Consider the following 22437-nt stretch of genomic DNA (forward strand, 5'->3'; position numbering starts at 1 on the left):
TGCAGTTTGAATGAGTATAAATAAAGTCTCCTCAAAAATCAAATGGTTCCTCAAAAATCAATAGTTTTGTCCACTAAAGGGAGTCACCCAAAGCTTCCACTCCTCCGACTGGGAGCTTATGTGTCACCGAGGTGTTTTAAGAGTACGAGGCCTGTGCTTCTGAAGGTCAATGACTGAACTAGGATCTACCTGGTTGAGTCTGATTTATGCTGGTGATCCAGTTGGCGGTTACCTGCAGCAGACAGATGCTCTCCACATTTGGTCACTGTATCTGGTTCTCCAGAGCCTAGAAACATGGAGAAAAAAAAAGAAAGAAACTTGGAGAGCCAGCACTGCACCCCCAACACATGCACACAGGTACTGGTGGGTATGTATGTCCAGGTGCACCCCAAGACATGGACAGGTGCATTCACACAGATGTCACACCCATCTTCACGGAGATAATTAAAATAAACCAAGAAAACACACGGTATCCTTGAATAAACTGAAAAGCTGCCCTGAGTCATCCTTCCATATCTAAATGTAGGAAAAGTTTGGGAAACAGGGACAGTAGGTATCTCTTCCAGGGGTTTATAGCTCCATGTATGGGCTACCTACCATGTGCCAGAATTAAGCCAGTTGCTTTGCTTGCTCTACCTATGGAATCTTCACAACAATCCTATAAGTAGCTATTATTATTTCTTAGTTTTCATAGGTAAAGAAACTGAGATTCAGAACAGTTAGTAACATGTTCAAGGTCACACAGCTAGGGGGAAAAAAAAGGTGGCAAGTTCCAGCCTGGGTCATCTGATTCTGAAGCATAAATTCTTGCCCCGACCCAGCGTGGCACAGGAGAACAAACACAGAATTCAGAACCAAAAGATGCAAATTGGCATCTCAGCTTTGCCCCACACTGGTTATATAACTGGGGACAAATCATTTAATAGCCCTGGGCCTCAATTTCATTGTCTCTAAAAATGGAGCTTCTAGTACCTGTCCAGGCTAACTGTCATTTAAATGAGGTCATGGCTGTGGCCGAGCATGATAACCTGTAAAGCACTTTGTAAATGTCATAACTGTATTGTTATTGGAAAGAAAAAAACCCAAAGCCGGTACATATTATTAGCCACCAGGGCAAATTCCAGATAAAACTGTAGGATGGTCAATATTATTATTCAACAGCTTCTACTATCCTTCTTGTAAACATTCTCATTTTTAAAAAACTTTTAGCTTCTGCTCTGTCCTCACCATGATGCAGACTTCCTTTCATGAAATATTCCTTTTTTTCTTGCTTACATCAAAACTTACCCATTCTGTGACCCATTCCATCACGTTGCTCGTCTCTGCTAGAGCACTAATAAGTCGTTCAAGCTGACAAACCGTTGCCTATCACTGAGGTCCCTTTAGCTGTCTGCATTGATCATAACCCAAAAGGTAAAAGTGTTAGAGCCAGGAAGTCAAGTGAGAAAGAAATTTAGGGACAAGAAGTATTCTCCTGGCATCACCCAAATGACCCACAGAAAAACAAATACCTTCAGAAACTTCATAATGTGTATAAACTTTTCTAACTTAACATTAAATTTTAACCCACAATCATAATGATGATTTTGAAGAAAGCATCTGTGATTTTTAAGATTTCACTCTGAGCTGCGAACAAACAACTAAGCTTATCTCAAGTTCTACATTCAGTAGACATTTGCCCCCATTGAATATGCAGTAAGACAAAACTTGGTTATTTTTTTTATTATTTTTGCAGGTGGTTTGCAAAATCAAATGGTTCCTTGCTTTCCCTTAATGACATACACCCCAATCTTAGCTCTGTTCTTCCCTTTTGATATTTAATAACGGTATGCCCACTTGAGCCAACACATTACGGGAAGTTTTCACACCCGACTGGAACCTCAGGATTTAATGTGACCCTATTGCCCCAGAAGACTGAGGCAGGACACCTAGGTCCAATCTGTTGCTACTGTCTGACCCCGGACAAATCAATACCTTTTTTCTTCAACTGTATAATAGGGGACTACAGTCAATGATCTTTTCAAAAGGTCTCTTCTAGGTCTATGCTTATCTCATTGCTAGGGAGTCCAGTCAAGGCTTTGATGAACCCAGACACAGCTTCATGAACAAAGAATATTCCAGAACAATTTTCACATTCTCTTAAATTCTTCAGATGTGGGATCCCTGGGTGGCGCAGCGGTTTAGCGCCTGCCTTTGGCCCAGGGCACGATCCTGGAGACCCAGGATCGAATCCCACATCGGGCTCCCGGTGCATGGAGCCTGCTTCTCCCTCTGCCTATGTCTCTGCCTCTCTCTCTCTCTGTGACTATCATAAATAAATAAAAATTAAAAAAAAATCTTCAGATGTATTGCAAATAAATGACAGCTGTAACTTTTATATGGGAGTATCATAAGAAAAATTAAATTATGGATCCAAGGACTTTCTAAGATATGAGATCAAGAGTCAGATATCAACACAAATGACTGCTATGGTGGCATTTTTCTCACCATTGGCCTCCTTTCTACACAATTTCTAGCTGGTACAAGATATCTGGTTGTTCTTTTAAACAGCCCCCAGCCTTCCTAAAGAGCAAATGCTATCACTAGTCAAGTTCAACTTCTTCGGAGGGTTAAAATTTAAAAGCTCAAAAAAGATTGAGATACCACGGTACAGCAAAGATCTCTTTTTTAAAAAACAGCTAGATTTTTGTTGAAAGTGAGCCAAGGTCATTTAATTTTTTATTTATAATTAAGATTATAACATCTTCAAAGGTGTTTATTCTAGCTTCTAGAGAGTAACACAATTTGTACTTCCTGTCCTACATTTATTTCAGATATTGAAAGGAAATAATATGCCATTATTCAGATGATCTTGTCTTAGTTGGGGTGACCCCAAGTACAGAGCCAAGACAAAAACCTGAGTGCAGATCATGTATGTGGAGTGTGATCCCAAGTAGCAGATAAACTTAGGGAAGAGGTAAAGTCTCTTTAGGGGTATGGCATCAAGGATACCGCAGACAATGAAGAATCAATTCCATTAGTAGCAGCAGCAGATGACTTGGAACTTTACTACAGCTGGCATGAAAATCAAAAGTGGGCCACAAGCAACTGGTTGAGAGCTTGCATGAATATTTTACCTCATTGGTCATTAACCACAACCTCAAAAATCAATATGCATCCTCAAAAGAAAGTGGTGTTATTATGATTAGTAACAATATTTAAGTGAACACACATTTGTATTGTACAATCATGTCTAAACCTATTACTGAGACCCTATGACCAGCAAACACATTTCCTATAGAATGAAACTTGATCATTCCTTTCAGCTTTGCTAAGAAGGTTCTGGATAGCCATCATCATTACCACAGGAGCTGCAGAAAACCTAGAGAAGCTCTCTAACATCCTAATACACAAATGACAAATTCTCTGTATGAGTTCTACTTATGCAGCCTAAGTAATAATTCTGAACTACTGAAATATATGGAACAAAAAGAAACATACTCAATAAATTTAAAAGCTAGAGGAGCTAAGACATCATCTGATTCAGGCTTCTCATTTAGCAGAAAGGGTGATCAAAAGCCAGGGAAATTAGAGAAATTATTCAAGGCCACCTGGCCAAGCAGCGTCAGAGCCAGTAATAGGATCCAAACCTCACATCTTCCAAACTCTTACTTTTCTCCTTTTATATGAAAAAAAGGATCTGAGAAGGACTCATTGGTCTATAGTTTATATGGCTTATTTATTCATATAACCAAAAATGTATTAAAGCAGGTGGAAATATCAGTGCTGCAAACTCATTTATTCTCCCCACATGTTTGTTAGTAAGAGTCTACGATGTGTATCTTTCTTTTTAAGATCTATTTATTTATTTATTTATTTATTCATGAGAGAGAGAGAGAGAGGCAGAGACACAGGCAGAGGGAGAAGCAGGCTCCATGCTGGGAGCCCAACGTGGGACTCGATCTCGGGACTCCAGGATCGTGCCCTGGGCCAAAGGCAGATGCTAAACCGCTGAGCCACCCAGGGATCCCCTACGATGTATATCTTATACCTCAGACACCGATGGAGTGTAGGAAGTCTCGAGATGAAATTACTCCCTAAAAATAATAAAAATAGCATGTTTGGTGGGGAATTATCCTGTCCTCTCTACAAAAATCATGTTTGCTTTGCTGAGCCCACTAGCTTTGTCACAAATTGGCCTAATTAATATGTGGTCAACTTAATACATGTACCCAAAAATAACACTTCTTAAAGAGAATGCATCTGAAAGATACCCTCAGGGCAATGCCTCCACTCTCTGATGTTTCTGTGGCTGTAGACCCTAAGCAGATTAATGTAAGCCACTGGCAAAAGTGTTAAAAATAATGAATTTGGAAGTTAGTTTTAAAGAGGGAAAAAATTAAAATTAGATCTTATGTTTAGGATCCCTATCTCCAGGCTCCACTATCAATGTTCTACATTCTACAGGACACAGGTTCACATGGGGTATATAAAGAATATCCAAATTATGGGAATTGAGTCAACAGAGATAAGCAAGCCAAGAATTGTCTCAAAAGGAAAAAATTTCAAAAAAAAAGCAAATTCAAAACTAATTTGCTCAGCATATATATATTTAATAATTTGTCTCTCTGACATACTGAAAATGAGAAATATCTATAAGTATTTAATTTCTAAAAATGAGATGGCGGGTCTTTTTCTGAATTAGCAGGAAATAGGAAATGTTAGTTATTCATGAGTGATTATGAGTATGACAAATTTAATTCAACTAAACATATTCAAGACTGAAGAGCAAGAAGAGTGATTTGCATGAAAATGTCACGCTATTCTCAGCCTTCAGTTCACCAGAGAACTTGCCTTTGATAAATTCGTCCCTGTACTTGTCTACAGAATGTGGAAGCTCTGACTCACATTTGCTCCTCCATCTGTCCACCAGATAGGCCTGACCAACTAGCACCACTCAAAAAAAATACATCTTGTCAACCTTAGAATTATAATAGTCATGATGCAAATACCATGTTATCTCAATTTATGTTAAGCACAATAAATAAAACTTTGAAGCTACAGGTACATTTATGTAACATTCTGCTTTACAAGATTTGCTTAATGAATTTGAATTTGAAATACAAATTGGAGGGACATGGGGATCCCTGGGTGGTGCAGCGGTTTGGCGCCTGCCTTTGGCCCAGGGCGCGATCCTGGAGACCCGGGATCGAGTCCCACATCGGGCTCCCGGTGCATGGAGCCTGCTTCTCCCTCTGCCTGTGTCTCTGCCTCTCTCTCTCTCTCTTTCTGTGACTATCATAAATAAATAAATAAATAAATAAATAAATAAATAAATAAATAACAAAACAAAACAAATTGGAGGGACGCCTGGGGGCTCAGTTGGTTAAGCATCTGACTCTTGGTTTCCACTCAGGTCATGATCTCAGGGTCATGAGATGGAGCCCGGACTTGGGCTCTGCAAGGAGTCCATTAAAGGTTCTCCCCTTTCCCTCTTCCTCTATTCCTCCCCCCTACACCCCCATTCACACACAGTCTCTAAAAATAAACAAATTAATCTTTAAAAAAAAAGAAATACAAATTTGAATTTGCCAGTGAATTTGAAAGACAAGTTATTTCCCCTTGGAGAAGAATATTTTTTTATTTGAATTCAGTATTAACTTGTATTGCTACCTGTCCTACTTGCTTCTAAGAATTCAGGCAAAGTACACCTATCTCCTTGTAGGAAGATGATACTGTGTAAATAAACATAAATTACAATGCTTTGATATTTTTTTGAAGTAGTGAAATTAAACCCAGAACCGTCCAATCTACCTTCTTTACAGTAGGAAGTAAAGCAGAAGGAAGAATATAAGGAAGACACTGACACTACTATTTATTGAACAACTATTTTGTACTAAGGGACTTCACATGTGAACACATTAATATGATATCTGCAGGTCACCGTAGCCAGCGAGCAAACTGTGTCTCAAAGGGAAATTTGTCCAATTTGCCTAAACTAAGGAACAGAACCAGAATTCAATTTCAGATCTCTATGACCGTTAAGCTTTTACTGTTTCCTATTTCCACTGTGGCAAAGATCAGAAAACATTGTCTATAAAGAGTCAAGTAGTATATATTTTAGGTCTTGTGAACCATAGGGTCTGTCGTAACCATTCAGCTCTACTGCGGTAGCATGAAAGCTGACAGAGACAACAAGCAAATGAGAAGATGTGGCTGTCTCCCATTAAAACGTATTTACAAAAACAGATAGCAGGCCAGATTTGGTCCTTGGGTAACAGCTAGCCATTTGGGGTCTATGCTGTCCAGCATCAGCAATAACCACAACAGACATGACAACTATAACATTCTAGCATCAGGGTTGTGATGTTCAAAATTCATTTGAACCCTCCGTTGAATGCTAACGATCATGTTCCATCCTTTAACATATCATTTCATTTAATCCTTAAGGTATCAGCACTACAGTCTGTATATAAGGAAACTAAAGATTAAGGGACTTGTCCAAACTCTTACATGGTAAATGGTGGAGCTCGATTTTGGATCAACAGCCATATTCTCAGCCACTTGCTTGGTTTCCTCCCTACCCTAGAAGTATGAGAGCACATCTCCAATATGCCTGCATCATGTCCCAGACCTCCCAGGCTAAGTTAAATCAAAGAAAGAAGCTCAACAGAACTCTAACCTTATTTAAGCGACAGCTCCTCCTAAATATCCTAACATACAATGCCGAGTAGATTAGACATTGCTAAGTAAACATAATTTTAACCTGTAAGTATAGTTCATCATCAATATGATTATTCTTACCTAAAGGATCTTCCCTGATCTTATAAGATACAATCACCATACACCGATTGCTATCTCTTCTCATGGCTCACCTTCATGCCCAGAAATTGTATCCAACATTAAGTTCCTCCTAATGAAAGCTAAAAGAATAAACCCTATGTCCTTCATACCAGTAGAATTATGCTCAAAAATAAATTTCTGATATTACCTCCTACTTCTTGCATGAATGAATAAAAGAAAGCATATAAACTGAGAAAAAAACGCTATTTAAAATGAGCACTAGGCATACTGGTTAGTTGAAAAACCTCAAGTTCCTTCAGAGAACCTAGTTTATTGTCAGTAGACCCATAGGAATGAGTAAGCAGCAATCACAAATGTCAAAAAGACTTCACAGAAGCCCAGAAAGAAAAGCCCAGGTTCACACCAATTCTAGGGCCTGAGGTTACACAAGCACTAGTTCTTCTACTCAATCATCCATGGGACCCAGCTACTCTCTCTCAGCCTGTTCCTCTCTATGCCTCTTTCACTCTTCCTGTGTCTACCACTTGGCTTCCTTCTAACTTCCCTTTACTTTTTTTTTTTTTTGGTAGTTTTATGGTTTTATTAACACAAATGTGACACGCACATAAGCTGTCAATTCATTTTCTTCGTTATGCAGTCTGGCATTGGGATTGGTGACTCTGGGGCCAATTGGGCTGCTCTTTCCACAATGGCTTTGCAGTTCTTGGAGGATACATTGTGAGCAATCTCTGCACGATGAGATTTGTTTCACATCAGCAGCACTTCAAGCTCCTAGACATTGTGGACTAGGAACTTCCAGAAGCCACTGGGCAGCATGTGCTTTGTTTTCTTGTTGCTCCCATAACCAATGCTGGGCATCAAGATCTGGCCCTTGAATCTTTTGTGTACCATACCTATTGTCAAGGCCTGGTTCCCGCCAGTTGTGCTTAATTTTGACATATTGGTCTGACTGGTGCCAGATGAATTTCTTGGTCCTCTTTTTAATGATCTTGGGCTCCACCAGAGGTCTGAGGGCTGCCATGATGCCCAGCAATAGATGGCTGCCCCCTCCGCAGGCAGCACCAAGGAAGAGACTAGCTTCCCTTTACTTGTAACACCCTCCCTCTTGGTCCACTATGACCTCTCTCTACTGCATGGACTTCCATCTTCTACACCTGCCACTAGTTACTTGATCTTAGCTACACTGTTCAGATTTCTAAAAGATGGTGATCCAGTTGGCCCAGATCCTCCCTATTTAGGCAGAGACTTTGTTCTGAGCCCCCCTTCTAGTCCACTACTGTAGTATGGCCAGATGCTCTTCCCAATCCAATCAGCTGTATGGACTGGCGCAGAATGCATACTCCAACTCCCACTAGATCCCTGGACAGAAGAAGAATTTTCCCACAAGGGGTTAAGAAATGTCCAGCACTATGTCTCATCAGCACCTTATATGAGAAGGTAAAGAATCTATTGACTTACGAGTCTAATAAGGAAAGCCATCTCTTTCAAATAGCGCTCCCATTTCTCACCTTACATTTTTTCCCTGGTAATACAACTACTTCCAATTTCCTATCTGTTACCTAGCTGGTCTAGAAAACAGAATAGTCACATTTTAAAGAATGTTATCAAAAAGCGAGCCAGCCAATTTTCTTTTACGGGGCAATCTGCAAAACAGTCATTGCTAAATAATACAGAAGCTTACATATGAAATCCAGGAAATACAATGGGCAGGAGATGAACCAAACGCAGTGATGCTTTTCCAATACTTGCCCTGGGAACTGTGATTTGATGACCTCTACAAGCAGCACTGTGTGCTATGATTAAAATAGCCATGTTACAATCTAAAGAAAATTAGACAATTCAGAAGGAAATATCTACAAAGCCTCAGTTGAGAAAATCATTTAGCAGCTGAGTTGAAAACATTTATGTTATTGGGCAAACAGAGTCCTCCAACCATCTGACCCGTGATGTTATGAAGATATATGTAGGAGAAGAAAGGCACAGAATGACAAGAGTAGCCAGCAACCCTCAGTAGGATGTCCAGTTTATACCGATGAGCAGAGAAGAGCATGGATTTAATTATCTGTAAACCAGAACTCTCAGAAGAAACGAGGGAATTAACTACAGGATGTTAATAAAAATAAGCTAATGAAATATATTCCCCTGCAATGCAGCAAGAGTTATTTGAATTATTCCATATTCCTTAGACTCACAATAACAAGAAGTTACATCAGAGAGCTTGGAGGCTTTATATTAGTGAATATTGCACCAATTCAAAGTTCATGGTTAGGCCATTATGGGAGGTTGTATTTTAGGTCTAATGGCATAAGATTTAGGAAAATGTTAGAAAGGGCGTGGGCTTCGGAGTTACGTAGACATTACTTTGGATTCTGTTTCTACTCTTTACTGGCTGTTTGAAAAAATACTTAATGTCTGTGAGTCTCATCTGTTAAATGGGGATGATAATACCTTGTGGAGTGATAAGAATGAGAGATGGATCTTTGAACAGCACTGGACCTATTCTAGATGATGACCGTTAACATTACTAGCTAGAGAGGAGAGACACGACCCTCCTTGTTAAGAGGACCTGCCTGTCTCCTACACAAAGGAAGACAAAAATGAAGGCAAAGGGACATCTAGAGCTAACAAGTCACGGGCAAAAATCACACACAAGATCTGGCAAGTGTCTCGATCTAATCTGTCCCTGTCTTGTTCTTTCCCTTGGTGTTTATAATGATAAGGTGAGTTATCAAGGGAAAAATGCAATCAACTATTGTTAGGGGCTCTTTTACTAGAATGGATTTAAAAGAAGTCACCTCCTTTCCCTACTTCCACCTGTCTCTAAAGGTCTGAAAGCTCCTTCCCATGAGGGGGCCGGGGAGATGACCACCAAGGTCATGTCTCTCAGAAGCATGGAAGACGGAACTCATGCTTTAAACTGCAGGTGGGGAGTGATGGCCTGCATCACGGTTTCCCTGAGCCTTGGAAAAGTACAGGTTGAGTATTTCTACAAGTGAGCAAGATCTACCCTCTACCCCATCCAGGACCCTGGGACTTAGTAAGGTTTCTCTCAGGCTGCCGCTGAATGGCGGAGAACAGAAAAGCAGATGCTTTGGCAAAAGAGCTCCAGGCCTGATGCAGGCACGGAGGGCATAAGCTTCCCACCCTCCCTCCTCAGCACAGCCGTAGCCATGAGCATCTCCAAGTTTCTGGACTATGACCTTTGGATTCTTACAAAGTAAAAGAAAGGACTCCCTGACAATAGTGACCAAACTGGGCTTTTCTCCAACCTTGGTGGGTGAGGGGATGGGAGGATGGTGCAGGGAGGGGAACTCATGCCTACATTTATTTTAATTTAGAAAAATAAGTAACTTGGGGTTTTTTTGCTCTTAAGGGTCATCATTTAAGTAGCAATAAGAAGGAAGAATGAAGGAAAGTTCCATTTCCTTTTTCAAGTCTGCCCTTTGATGATATAATAGACTATCAGTCCTGCCTGCCCATGCAGAAAAAAAGCCTCATTCCACTCTCGTGAAGACATCCCTGGGCAGAGCAATCCCGTTCTAAGAGAGGAACTCTTGTACTACTGGCTGACGTTTTCTTGGCACGCGCGGTCCAGCAATCTCAGCTCTCCAGAATAGAGTTCTAGAGACAAATGAGTGAAAAGGGCTTCTGAGTAGCCGAAGTAACCTTTATCAAGGCCATCAACACAAGTCTGCTCTTTATTCCATAGATAATGCCCCCCACTCCCAAAGCAGAGTCAGTCTATAATGTAATAAGCAACATTCCGTCATCCCCTACACCATCATAAACATGAAGTGCCATGTACCTGAGGATTGCTGTGAGGATCAGAAGAGGAGATGCTCTTGATTACTCTTGGAGGGTTTCTTGTTACAAAACAGATTAGGAGCTGAAGAGGGACGTACGGAGGAAATGGGATCTAAAGAACAGTTCGGGTGTGCGGCTGCCATGGCCGAGGGCTAGGCGGTAAAACTATAAAGTGGATAATAGAAGAAAATCACCTGAAGTCTAACAGTTCCTTTCTGCTACAAATCCTATATGCCTCAAAGTCCCCCAAAATAACAGCTTTCAGCTTTCAAAATACCTGGTGAGTTGGTTTTAAAGTTCAGATTTCAGAGTCTCCTTCTGGAATTCTCTTTGGGGCCATTTAGGGTCTCCAGTACCTGAAGTTTTTTAAGAGACCTTGGGTATTTATGTAACAGTAAGGCTTTGGACCACTTTTCAGAAACACTGAACTAAAGGTATGACTATACTCCAGTTATTCTTTTCTTCAAATAACATTTATTAAAAATGCACCAGGTCCTGAGTTGGATGCTGGGAATACAGAGATGATGGAGTCATGGTCTCTTCCTTCAGGATTGCCCGCAGCCTAAGTGGAGATACAGACAGGTGGATAATATCTGCAATAACGCCATCAATATGGGGCTGGTATATATTTATATATACACCAGCTACGTTGGCAACACACAAAAACCAAGAAACTCTACCTTGGCGGAGCTGAGAAGCTTTCACTGGTGTGGAGATGTTTGAATTGCATCATGAACAAGTGTGAACTCACCGAGCTGACCCAAGGGAAGAGTATTTAAATCACAGGTGAGCTCAGAGGTTGGAAAAGAGAGAACATTGAGTAGGCCGTTAAGTCTGACCTTGAGAGTGAAGGAGGGAGAGGGGAACAGCAGCTGATGGGGAACTGGGCAGGTAGGGGTCAGGCCATAGAGAACCCTGAACTGCAAACTCCTCATGTGAAGAATCTCTCTGGTGGGCAGACAGGAGCCATTGACAGAATTAGTGGGAAAAAATACCATGTAACCAGATTTGCATCTTTGATATTTGGGGCTCCAGCCAGATCCCACTGTTGAAGGTGAAAGTGCTGATGGTTTGAACTATATGGGCTGGATCCTTATCTAAAGCAATTAAGTAGCAAGGCTAGAGAAGCCCAAAATTTGAAATGTGCTGATATGAAGAATAAATTAGAGATGGGATGACTACAGCCTCAAGCCTTCCTGGAACTATTATGTAACAGGCACACCATCTTTTAACTCTAAGTCCAAAATCCTTTATCCTCAATTCCAAAGCCAAAAAGCTCTAAAAACTAAAAAAAAAAAAAAAAAAATTATTCTTAATAATGGATGTGGCACTAAAACCTGACCTGACCTAGAGTCATTTATGACAAAACCTGCCCTGACCTGATATGAGACTCTGCATAATTTTTAGTTATCCCACTAGACATGACTATTTGTATGTTTGCTGCAGAAATATTAAAGGATATGATTCTGGGGAGCAATTCTAGCTCCTGCTGGTGATGGTATGGAATATGTGGCTCAGGGTCCAGATTTCCTGTTTAAAATCAGAACAATCTGAATTCATGAACAACACATTTAGCCTCAAGGGTTTTGGGTAAAGGGTTGTGGCCCTATGAAATCAGAGCCAAGAGCTTGTCCTGACCTAAAGCATCCACAGCATCAGAAAGGAAAGGAGGTCAACAAGACTTGGAGAGAGCGTGAGGGACAGAAGGAAATCCCATTTATGGCTTGGGTCTAGAACACTAAAGACTATCACCCTCCAGAATGAGGAAGAAGGAACCAAAAGATCAAGGAACACTTTCTAGGAGTTAGGAATCTTCCAATTCACATTATTTTTTTAAATGGTGTTCAGGTGCACATATTACACATACCTAGAAATCCTCATGTCTACAATATCTCAAACCTTGATAAATGAAATCAAAACAGTAACTCCTTACATGGCTGTGTGCATTAAAGTTTATGGAGCACTGCCCTATCACAATGGCACTTAGCCCTCTGAACAACTCCAAAGCATCTTTGTGTGTGTGCATGGACTCATAAACTTAGCTAAGTTTTAATTTTTTTAAATAAAGCATTCAATTTATTTTTGCATATGTAATGTTTCAAGACATATACTCAGTATCAGAAAGGCCCCTGTGGTACGGGGGAAAGACTTGATAATCTGGGGGAAAGAATCTATAGGGCCACGTGAAGTCTGATTAGTGTACTTCCCTATCAGTGTGGAAAATGTTGAGATCTATCCTGAATTCATCATAGTGAGGCACTATGGGACAGCTGTAGGGGGACAAAAAGGACCTGTCTCCTCTCAACCATTCCAACAATATAGTTTCATCACTGTTTTCTTTCAATCAGTAAATTTTTCTCCCTTCCGAAAAATTTACCGTGATCCACAATGGTACACCTATTAACCCCGATTGTATTTGTATCTCAATCTCCTGAGTCAATAACAAATCTAATTGTTCATTCTTGATTGTGTTTTTATCATCCTATATTTATCAAATGGTTCCATGACACTCTGTAGTGTCCTTGCCAACTGTGATGCTAAATATTTGTCTCAATTAACCTGATAAAGGTCATGTTAAGACTGTGTACACATTGCCTAAATGAAGGGAAACGTGTCTTTGACAAAAGCTGTCAATCTCATCAGTGACATTTTTTAATATTATGCAAGTAACATAAAACTATATTATTGTTGTAAAAATGTCAAATATACCGCAGCACACAGTCAAATAAGAAGGTTCCCTTCATGGTCATTTAGGCTCATGTCATTGACAATAGTTGGGTGTTAAGTTATTCGTGCTCCACACCCTTTCCTGTGCTCCAAGAGTAGTTCAAAGGAAGAGTTCAATTGTTTTTCCTTTTAGGTTCTTGTTCTCTCTCTCTCTCTCTCTCTCTCTCTCTCTCCCTCTTTCTCAATACATTTAATATCTTCTCCATCAGGAAACCCTGTTAGCTCAGTCTTCAAAACATATCCTTTGGGGCACCTGGGTGGCTCAATAGTTGAGCGCCTTGCCTTTGGCTCAGATCCAGATCCTGAGTCCTGGAATTGAGTCCCACATCAGGCTCCCTGCAGGGAGCCTGCTTTTCTCTACCTAAGTCTCTGCCTCTCTCTGTGTGTCTCTCATGAAAAAATAAAATCTTAAAAAAATATAGATAGATAGATAGATAGATAGATAGATAGATAGATAGATATCCTTTACCTCACACTGTTACCACTTTGGTCCAAACCACCATTATCTCTCACCTGGATGACTACAGTAGCTTCCTTCCTGGTCTCCTGGCTTCTGTTCTTACCCCATTCTAAAAATCTATTTACAATAAGGGAAGGGAGAAGAAATGTGTGGGAAATATCAGAAAGGGAGACAGAACATAAAGACTCCTAACTCTGGGAAACGAACTAGGGGTGATGGAAGGGGAGGCGGGTGGGGGGTGGGGGTGAATGGGTGACGGGCACTGAGGGGGGCACTTGACGGGATGAGCACTGGGTGTTATTCTGTGTGTTGGTAAATTGAACACCAATAAAAAATAGATTTATTATTTAAAAAAATAAATAAAATAAAAATCTATTCACAGCATATCAGTAAGAAGGATCCTTCTGAAAAAATGAATAAATAAATAAATAATAAAATAAATAATAAATAAAATAAAATAAAATAAAATAAAATAAAGAAGGATCCTTCTGAAAATAGTGTTCTGCTCAAAACCCTCCAATAGCTCTCCACTTCATGCAGAGTACAAGGTCCAGTCCTTTAGGAGCCCAGAAAGTTCTATACAATCTTATCTCTCTGAGCTCATCTTCTGTAACTCTCCTGGCTCTGCACAGCCACACTGGCTTCCCTGCTGTTCTCAAATATGCCAGATCTGAGGCTACTTGGGGTCTCCAGAATGAACACAGCTCCAACACCTTAATTTTAGCCCTGGAAGACTCGCTGTAGATGTCTGACCTCCAGAAAGGAGAAGATAATAAATTTGTGTTGTTTAGGCCACTAAATATGTGATAATTTGTTATGCAAGTAATAGGAAACGAATACATAATCTGCCTTTCTTTTATAGTAGCCCCAGGCAGGCACCCGTTCTAGATGCAAGTGGTAACAGTTCTTCCAACTTTGAAATTGTACTAATTTCCCAGTGAATGTGTAGATTGCTTGCTTATTTACTTATTTGCTTATGTATTTGTTTGTTTATGCTTGTATAATATATGGCAACAGGAAGCATAGTCTGTTCAGTAGACATAATGCATTGAAAAACAGACATTCAAATAGAGAAAGGGCAGACATATGTTTTTTTAAAAAACTTATTTATCCAAGTTATCAAAAATCTCCCATGGGCCAGAGGCCATAACCATGGCAGGCACTGTGTCCCTGAGAGTGCAAAGGATGCTAATTCATTCAAAGACTGAATTCATGTCTATGGTTGTTGATCATCCATGAGCCATCTAGCAATCATTGGTCGATCACCTACTACTACTCGGTGCTATACTAGATGCTGAGTAGCACAAAGAAGTATCAGGATTCATGATGACGTATGACCAGACTAACAGACCAGAACTTAAAAGCAAGCAATGTAAGGCACTATAGAGTTTGCATTAAATCATAAGGATAGCAGGAGATCCATGTATATGGACCGGAGTGAGGGCTGCATTCAGCAGGACCTCAATGGAGGACTGGTAAGATTCAGAAGAAAAGGGGATACTAGGGCATCTGAGGCAGGAGAAACAGCAGGAATAAAAGCGTGAAAGAGAAAATGAGCGCAGCAGAAGTGAAGGAGACTGAGGAAATCAGCTTGGTTTATAGCGCACGGCTTGACAGGGAACAGTAGAAATAAAGTTGGACAGGTATGGCACAACTTTTTAAATTCTGAGCTTTAAAAGCCAGGCAGAGGCATTTGGACTCAATGTATAAAAGTAGGGAGCTGTGGCATATATTTTCCCATTTTACTTGGAAATTTTCCAAACATCAAAAACAGTTGAAACAATTGTCCATAAACATCCTATAGGCATCATGTGCGCTGCACAATTAACCTGTTGTATGTTCACTTTATTCTTATCTAAGCACCCCTATACCTACCTATTAATCCATCTTGTGTGTTAGGACTTTTTAAAATTGTGCTAGATCTTTTATTCTTATTCTTCTGGATGAACCTTGCATCATTTGCCAAGTTCACAATAATACCTTTGGAATTTTGAGAAACATTACACAAAATTCGTTAATCAATTTAGAGGGAATTTTTTAGAGACAATTTTTAATTGTCTATTTTCCTTCTCAGGAAAATAGTCTCAGTAATGTTTTGTATTTTGTATTTTCTCCTTGCATAGTGTTCACAAATTCATGATCAAGCTTATTCTTAGATATTTTATCAACAATGTGAATATCTTTTCCCATTTCATGTTTCTAACTGGTGGCCCAGGTCTTTTCTTTCATGGTCATGCTTAGCCATTCTTTGCTAAGACCTCATTATAATCTGGGCTCACAGTGCCAGATGCAGGGCTGAGATGGGGGGGGGGGGAGTCTTTACATACAAGCTAGCAGTCTTCTCAACAATCCATTTAAAAAATATTCATAAGATAAGACTTGCTTCTCGGTAGTTATTACATATTCTTTTGCTAACCTAACATTTGGGAGAATGAGTTATTCAAAAAACATTCAAGATTTCAGAGAATAAAAGACCTAGCAATTGATTTTAAAAGGAAATATATATCCCTCTTCAAGAGTTGGTAACATTCATTTCCTGAGTAAATATTCTTCTGAGAGAATAAAAAGCCAGGATACAAAAGTTAAAGTCAAAGATAAAAGGTGGTGAGTGTGATAAAGTGAAAAGGAAGTGGAAGGCTACATGGCGCCTAGTTTCAGCAGCACAAGGCCATCTTTCCCTGGACTCATAGCCTTTGATTCAACTATGAATGAGCAGAACTTTTAAATAAATGATGTACTTATTTTACAGCTAACCATAATATATAAATATTTTCATTTTGCTTTAAAATTAATTTCATAGTTAACAGATTCAAATGCTTCCAAAAAAATTGAACCTATAATTAGGAATCTCATGGCTTCCTGTTTCTTCATACCCAACCCTAACATAAATGACGCACTTTATTAGATTTGCATAACCCCCCAGTATTTCTTTACACAAATACAAATATCTATTTATGGTTTTCCACTTTTATATATAAAAAGTAGTATTAAAAAAAAGTAGTATACTACATGCATTGCTCTACACCTTACTTTTTTCCTTGACCTAGAGATCATGCCATACTTACACACAAAGAACTTCCTCACTCTCCTGTAAGGCCTCATAGAATCCCATTTTGTGACATGCCAGTTTTATTTAACCAGCCTTTTACCGATGGAGACTTGGGTTATTTTTGTTGGTTTACTATTATAAACAATGCTGCGATGAATAGCTTTGGATGTAAAATATTTCATACATTTGCAGTCATATCATGGGGTTTTTAATGCATGTAGACAAAATATTAATGATACAAAAGCTAAAAGGAGATGGGTGGGGAAATGAAAGTGTACTGTCACAAAATTCTCATTTTCATAAAGTGACATAACATTACGTCAAAGTAGACCATGATAAAATAAGAATGTGTATTGTAATTCCTCGAGAAACCAGCTTAAAAATACAGAGGTTAAACTGAAAGACAGTAGAACACTGACTACGGAACACAAAACCCACAAATATTCAATGAACCCAAAAGCAAGCTAGGAAAAAAGATGAGAAAAATAAAAACCACAGGAGACAAATAGAAAATAGCTAATATAGAGACCTAAATCCAATCATATCAATACTTACATTAAATGAAAATAGACCAAACATTCTAATGAAAAGACAAAGACATTTCAAAATGATAAAGGGTCAATTCATCAGGAAGGTATAACGGTAACAAATGTTTACCAGAGCTTCAAAATACGTGAGGGAAAACTGACAGAGCTAAAGAAAAAAGAAGCTAGATCCATAATCAGGTTTGTACCTTTCAATACTCTGAACAACATTATTGACCAACTTGGCCTCATCAATATCTATGAACAGTACATTCAACGACCACATCATACATATTATTTTCAAGGGCACTTGGAACATTGACTAAAACAGACATTATGCTGGCTCATAAAAGGTCTCAATAAATTTCAAGTTTGAAATCTGTCACGGCATGTTCCCTGACAAGAAGGGAATTAAATTAGAAATCAATGACAACCGACAGCTAGCAGATGGAAAGGAGAATTATTAAGTATGGAAAGCAGGGAAGCCGAGGCCGTGGCCTTGGATAGGAATTGGAGATTTGGGGGTGAATGCATTAATTTTAATATGTACAGAAAGAAATACAGGAATATATATGTACAGGAATGTGTGTGTCCATTCTACTTTGGCCTCCTGAAAGGGCCCAGAAGTAATCACATGCCAGAAGCAATTAGCACACTCAGCTCCCAGATCTTAATTTATAAAAATGGGCTTCCTTGGAGAAAAGGCTGACTCTAGCCCTGGGGCAGGGATAAGACTACAGCATCTTGTTGCTTCAGAAAGTAAGAAATTGCTCAAAGAATGATGGAAACATGTCAAAAAAGACAGGAGAGGCCCTGGCAAAATCTGGGACAACTCCAGCATCAAAATAAGTAAGATGAGTAATGGATCACATAACCCACTGAAAGACAAAAATACATGAGTACATTTTTGATATAAACAAGTGAATAGATTAATAAGCAAAGAAATAAAGGAGAAGGGAAAGATCTTCCTTATATGAGAATGTCTGCTAATAAATCTAGAAGAAACAGGGGCACTAGAAAATCATCAATGAGCACTAAAACTACCAGATAAAAACTTCGTAAGAAAGAAGATATTCTAAAATGAACTGGCCTGTGTTCTTCAAAAAAGACAAAGAAAATCTGAGGATCTGTTCTAGATTAAAGGAGACTAAAGATATGGGTCAGCTAAGTGCATGACCCTGGACCGTGAGCGGTAAAACACACACACACACACACACACACACACACACACACACACTTTGAACAATCAAAAGGGAAAACTGAAAAATCCAGATATGAACTGTGGATTACATAATAGTGTCATATCAATGTTAAGTTCCTGATTTCAATCATTGCACTAGGTTATTTCAAAATTTAAATATCAAGTATCTGTGATAGAGCGAAAGCGGTAAAGGATGTACAAGAGCTCCTTGTATTATTTTTGCAACTATTCTGTAACCTTTAAATTGTATCATGATAAAATGTTACCCCAAAATTAACATCCTCAGTTTGCTGAAATTCCTTTAAAATCTTTTATACCATTCTTGTAATATACCTCCATAATCTCTACTATCCTGCTATTAAAGCAAAATATAAAACCAGTTTAGACGTCCACCATCCCCTATGTGTAGCAGAGCTATCAATCACCCTGCATTAGATAAAGTAACACACAAAAAGCAAACTCATTTGTCATATTGAAACTCTTGGGGGCATCTGGGTGGCTCAGTGGTTGAGCCTTTGGCTCAGGGCGTGATCCCAGGTCTAGGGATCAAGTCCCACATCGGGCTCCCTGCATGGAGCCTGCTTCTCCCTTTGCCTGTGTCTCTGCCTCTCTTTCTGTGTCTCTCATGAATAAATAAATAAAATCTTTTTTTAAAAAAGAAACTTTTACCATTGATACGCACTATGTTCATTCAAAGCCTGTGTATGGGCATTTTATATGTGGGAATGACTATTTGATTCAACTTTTAGTTTACTTCTGAATGTGGGATTTAAAACGTTATTTGTGATTATCATCCATTCACATAGACATATTCAATAAACATTTTTTGTAAACACTTTTTCCCTTCTTATGTTATGCTGATTATATTTACCGAAATGCAATTTATATGTGTTGAGCCTACCAATTAAAAGTTGGGACTTATATTTTTGCCTTTGTGGTGATTTTTTTGTTTTGATTTTCTAGAAATTCATTTCTATTATCTTGGTGTGCGACATTGGCTATCATGTGTGGTTTTTCACCACAGATAGTTGAGGAGGCACTGGTTAAAGTTCTGATTTATGCATCAACAACCAGCTTCCCAGAGGTTTATTTGCTTTCTGAAAGGATCTCTTTCACTAAGAGAATAAAGCATCCAATGAATTGATAGGGGTTTTTTTATTTGTTTGATTGATTTGAATAAGTATTCACACTATAACTGAATTATGCTGTCACTTACACCCATTTTGGCAATTAAAGAGCCTGAATATGTGGGTTTCATCTCTGAAATGATCAGCTATCCTCATACACAGAGGAATCATTCAAGACCACAGCCTCGTTCAAGAACACCCACCTCTATATTCTTTCACTTTTGCAGAATGCAGTAATTATCAGGGGAGTATAGATGCAGCTCAGTACTTGGGAGGGATGGAGAAAGGGAAGTGGGGCACCTCTAAGAGGCTAAAATTCTTAACTAGTTATATCCACATGGATATTTATTTATAGTTTTAACTAGGAAAAGGTTTTCTCTCATGTCCTTATGGAAAGCCTTAAAATTCCTTTCTCCAGGGGAACTATGCTAGGCATGGCAAGCCAACCCCACACAAATTCTTCTCTAGAAGTCATTATTTCTGCCACAAACCATGTGGCACCACTGTAGAAACAAAGTGACATGCATGCTGATTTAATAAATACTGTCAGTGGAGAATTATTTACTGCTAAAAAAAATACCCAATACTTAGAAATAGGCAAAAAGATTACTGGGAATGCCCTTGGTAGAGACTGGGCATGTTCTAGTGAACATTCTGGGAATTATTTGATTCTATGGGAGTGTGCATCTGTGATTGACCTTCTATTGACTAGGTTATTCTACAACCCTATAGGGGTAACAGAAAGCATGTAGCAATTGATGCAAATGATTCCAGTTAGCAGCAGTGCAAATTATTCACATTTATACTAATGCAAATTAATTTTATCTAACAGAGAATATAAATCTCTGTAACTCAAGTTCCCATTTGAACCAATGTTAACATTTTACTGGCCTCTCCTTTAGTTAATAAATAGTTCTTGATTCATGTGTACTTTTTAGTTGCACATTTGATGAGAATGATACACATTCTCATGTGTATCATTGATAAAGGAGTGACACCTTTATTAGTAATAAAAACTTTCCTTGGAGAGAAGTTCGACCTGTTGAAGGTGCTGAGACAGCCCGGGCGTGTGTTGACCAAAGCCCCCTCATGAGGATGTAAATTCAGAAAAATGAAAAGTGAGAAATATTTGTGAAATTCTGGGAAGAAAATGCAGTAGGACTTGGCAGTTGGTTGGGAAAGTAGAATAAAAAAAACAATCAAATATATAATTTCTTGGTTCCTTGTTTGAGAAATTGGTGATACTATAGTATTGAGAACTAAGAGACATCATGTCACTAATGGAATGTGAATAGTTAAGGACTTAGAAAAAAGATTATTATGGGGTCTGATCCAGTGGGAATATGACCAAGAGTAAACTAGATGGGTATTTCCCAAATTGTGTTTCACATGACAAAAAAAAACAATCTATCAGAATACTGTAAGACAAAAACAGTACTATAACCCCCCAAGGGAGATATGTAATGTTCACTAGCTCCTTAAAGACTCAGTGAAGTCCTTTGTTCAACCTACCACTCCTACATTTAATCACAAAAACATGAATCTAAATACATTCCTAAGGAATTGGAAGTTTCTCAGTGTCACTTTGAGAAACATGGCACCAGGTTTATAAAGAAAGTCCATTTATTAAACAAGTTTTGTCAAGCGATGATAAATTTTAAAGTGAGATATAAATTTTTATGTGATATCTGACTGATACCTAAGTGTATTCCCAAAACATCTCAGCCTCTGGTTTTATATAAACTAGTTCATGAAAATTCTACAAAGTTGGCAGTTTTGCAAGAGTGGTCTTTCAAATGTGATAAAATTCTCACTGCTTTCCTTATCATTTTCCAGAAGTCCAAAACAATCTCAGCATTTTTTCTATTCTTCCATTTTTTTAAAGATTTTATTTATTTATTCATGAAAGACACACACACAGAGAGAGAAGCAGGGACACGGGCAGAGGGAGAAGCAGGGTCCATGCAGGGAGCCCGATGTGGGAGTCGATCCTGGGACTCCGGGACCATGGCCTGAGCTGAAGGCGGGGCTAAACCGCTGAGCCACCCAAGTGTGCCTATTCTTTCATTTCGAATCGAGTTCCATTCTATAAAAATCTCTAATATTCACACATTTATTCTAACATTATTCTCATTTTCCACTAACTCATCTAACTCACACTCTTTTAGAGCTCTGCTCTCTCCTTGTCTTATGGGTTCCAATAAAAACATTTTTAGGCATAGCTTATTACCTCTGTCTCCTACTCACAACATAATGCTTCTCGAGTGCTTATATAACATTGCTGACTTCCAGGTTCTGTGGTTTAACTTAGTAGAAGTTTGATTGGAAAAGACCAGATTTTACTAAGAATCAGGAGATACTGGTTATGTCTTCTCAAATTCAGCTGAGCTTTACAGACCTAAAAGCAACAGTTATGTACGAACACATCAGATTCCATCCTATGGGACATGTGTTGCCTCTCTTGCAAACCTTGGTCTGCTTCAAGGAATTAGACTCACTCAGCATTTGCGTTGGCATCTATCATTTGGATTCATGGCAACCTAACCTTAAACTTGATTTCCAGCTGTGCCAATGCCTTGACTCAAGTCATTTATTCTCTTACGAATCAGTTTGTGCTCTGTAAAGAGCAGATTAAATGTATCCAAAGGCATTTGATTCTGTTAACTGAGTTAGTATGTAAAGATTTGCTTTACTAATATAGAATAATATTTTTCATGTTTTTAGGAAAAGGAAGCTTTGTAAGAACAGAGACCTTGATTTGT

The 22437-nt window shown here is 38.9% G+C and overlaps 1 pseudogene; it reads right to left on the reverse strand.

Annotated features, from left to right (window-relative positions):
- Positions 1–7354: 7354 nt before the first annotated feature.
- LOC112678723 (60S ribosomal protein L32-like) lies at positions 7355–7804 on the reverse strand (annotated as a pseudogene).
- Between the last annotated feature and the right edge of the window lie 14633 nt (positions 7805–22437).

Source organism: Canis lupus, chromosome 22, assembly GCF_003254725.2.
Source record: "Canis lupus dingo isolate Sandy chromosome 22, ASM325472v2, whole genome shotgun sequence".
NCBI classification, from domain to species: Eukaryota; Metazoa; Chordata; class Mammalia; order Carnivora; family Canidae; genus Canis; species Canis lupus.